The 3,261-nt window shown below is 42.5% G+C and overlaps 1 long non-coding RNA gene across 1 annotated transcript; it reads left to right on the plus strand.

Moving 5' to 3' along the window:
• Positions 1–2,285: 2,285 nt before the first annotated feature.
• Positions 2,286–2,820, plus strand: LOC138641437 (uncharacterized). The gene is made up of 3 exons (XR_011313836.1): positions 2,286–2,346; positions 2,433–2,479; positions 2,714–2,820. It is a non-coding gene; the product is annotated as an uncharacterized lncRNA (long non-coding RNA).
• The last annotated feature ends 441 nt before the right edge of the window (positions 2,821–3,261 follow it).

The following is a 3,261-nucleotide window of genomic DNA, read 5'->3' on the forward strand; positions in this document are numbered from 1 at the left end:
TCGCTGTTTGGTCGCTGGAGAGCTGTCACACAGACCGCTCTCCAGCGACCAACGATGCCGGTATCCAGGGTAAACATCGGGTAACTAAGCGCAGGGCCGCGCTTAGTAACCCCATGTTTACCCTGGTTACCATCCTAAAAGTAAAAAAAAACAAACACTACATACTTACCTACCGCTGTCTGTCCTCCAGCGCTGTGCTCTGCTCTCCTCCTGTACTGTCTGTGTGAGCACAGCGGCCGGAAAGCAGAGCGGTGACGTCACCGCTCTGCTTTCCGGCTGACCGACGCTCACAGCCAGTACAGGAGGAGTGCAGAGCACAGCGCTGGAGGACAGACAGCGGTAGGTAAGTATGTAGTGTTTGTTTTTTTTTACTTTTAGGATGGTAACCAGGGTAAACATCGGGTTACTAAGCGCGGCCCTGCGCTTAGTTACCCGATGTTTACCCTGGTTACCAGTGAAGACATCGCTGGATCGGTGTCACACACGCCGATCCAGCGATGTCAGCAGGAGTCCAGCGACGAAATAAAGTTCTGGACTTTATTCAGCGACCAACGATCTCCCAGCAGGGGCCTGATCGTTGGTTGTTGTCACACATAGCGATTTAATTAACGATATCGTTGCTACGTCACAAATAGCAACGATATCGTTAACAATATCGTTATGTGTGAAGGTACCTTATTAGCAAAAAATAAAATATTGCTGAAAGGTCTATTGTACAGCCACACAGGACACTACCTAGCTAAACTATCTGAGTAAGGAACAATCGCCTAGCTAGCCTAAAATCTAGCTGCTAACAGTGCCAGCTTCAGGAGCAGCCTCTCTGCGTTATCACAGTGTCAAAATGATGCTAAAACAAGATGTTCACTCTCTATATGGAGAGGGACATGTGATTTCAGCAGCCAATGACACATGCCATTTTGTCAGGACATTGTGGATGTTTCCTGCGCCCTGATTGGCGATCTGCAATGCACACATAAGGTTAGAAAAAAAATTGTTTACAATCACGCCGTGCCTCTGAGCTCTACAAACCCCCTCCCCTCAACAAACATGTGCCCTGCACTCATGATACACCACCATTATCGTAGCCAAAGTGCTGAAAATATTTTAGTGGCATCTCAAATATTTTCCTGCACTTGTCACCGAATGTTACCGATTTTTCCGATTTTATAAAATTTTACTTGTGTTTCCTATCACGAATCTGAATGTGACATATTTGTGCCAAATTTATATTTGGTGATCGTTTTAAGAACAAATTCACTCATCACTAGTGATTAACACTGCAGCCTTGCAGCACTGGATCCTAAGTTAAAACCCCACCTAGGACAACATCTGCATGGAGTTTGTATGCTCTCCTGGTGTTTGCTTGGGTTTACTCCCATTATTCTGGATTTCTCCCACACTCCAATGACATACTGATAGGAAATTTAGATTGTGAGCCCCAATGGGGACAGCATTGAAAATGTCTGTGAATCACCGTGTAATTATTGGAGCTACCAATTTTTAGTAAAATAACTAAAAATTAAAATAAACAAGTTCTGTGAGTCATTTAGCACATTCTTTAGACTAGCCAGTGTAACAGCAGAATAGAGTACAAGTCTGATATGTAATGAACTAGTAGTAGATCAACGTGTGCACAACCCATGAAGGTGCATGGGTAGGTTCCCAAACCGTAATATCAAGTAAGTAAGAAACCCAGCACTCAACTTTGTATGGTGAGAAGAAAACAGATGGTTTTATTGTATCCCAAGCAAAAAACGTTTCGGTCACACAAAGGACCTTCGTCAGTAACTGAAAATTACATACATCAAAATAATTCATGTAGTAGGGATAATATCAACATAAATGACTAAAAAATAAAGTATATACATAACATACACATGGACAACCGTACATGTACATGGCATTAAATATTTACTACAGTGCGCATCAGAGAATAGAGAGTAATGTATACAAGGTGGCACGGAGAGTGAGAAAAGGCAGAATAGAAAGGAAAAAAGGGGGAAAAAACGGAGGGTTACATACCAAACACTGGGATAAAGGATGAGTATAAATGGCTATAAGCGCTGCCTCTAAAAAAGGAGAGAGATGGTGGCAAATCTGGTGTGATCCGAAGGTGCAATAATATAGTGAATACTAAAGGTATATGAGAGCCTACCAATAGAGTCCTGGGAACAGCTTACGGGTTTAGAGTCACCAAGGAGTAAAAGAGTGGGGCACTACTCTTTTACTCCTTGGTGACTCTAAACCCGTAAGCTGTTTTCTATACATATGCCCTATCCCATTCTAGGCTGTACCAGGATACATACCTCTACTTCTGGAACTAGCGCTGTTCCCAGGACTCTATCGGTAGGCTCTCATATACCTTTAGTATTCACTATATTATTACACCTTCGGATCACACCAGATTTGCCACCATCTCTCTCCTTTTTTAGAGGCAGCGCTTATAGCCATTTATACTCATCCTTTATCCCAGTGTTTGGTACGTAACCCTCCATTTTTTCCCCCTTTTTTCCTTTCTATTCTGCCTTTTCTCACTCTCCGTGCCACCTTGTATACATTACTCTCTATTCTCTGATGCGCACTGTAGTAAATATTTAATGCCATGTACATGTACGGTTGTCCATGTGTATGTTATGTATATACTTAATTTTTTAGTCATTTATGTTGATATTATCCCTACTACATGAATTATTTTGATGTATGTAATTTTCAGTTACTGACGAAGGTCCTTTGTGTGACCGAAACGTTTTTTGCTTGGGATACAATAAAACCATCTGTTTTCTTCTCACCATACAAAGTTGAGTGCTGGGTTTCTTACTTACTTGATATGTAATGAACGACTGGAGAAAATGCTGCAGGAGTATTATGAGCTCAATATTAATGCCATCAGGAGGGGTTTGGACCCTTGCACTTTGGTCTTCAAAAATAAAATAGTGGCCTGATATTGCCTGTGGAGGTTTTGTCCTGCTGGCAGACAGCATTCTCTCAGGACCTGTCTTCAGAGCTGCTGGGGGTGTTCTGATGGATAAGCGCATCCACCTGTCACCTGAAAGTGTAGACTGCCTAAGTTTCATCAAGATGAAAGAGTAACGGACCTCCAATGACGTATGCACCCCAGTCACAGACTGGGCAGACTAGATGATGGTGTCGTCTTTATTGTGCTGCATTGATTTCACGTTATTGCAGTCTGTGACACCCAAGTCATGGCTTCTGTGCCTGCTGTTGCTACTGGTGCTGGTGTTACAAACAATTTTATGAAAT

This window comes from Ranitomeya imitator, chromosome 6 (genome assembly GCF_032444005.1).
Source record: "Ranitomeya imitator isolate aRanImi1 chromosome 6, aRanImi1.pri, whole genome shotgun sequence".
Lineage (NCBI taxonomy): Eukaryota > Metazoa > Chordata > Amphibia > Anura > Dendrobatidae > Ranitomeya > Ranitomeya imitator.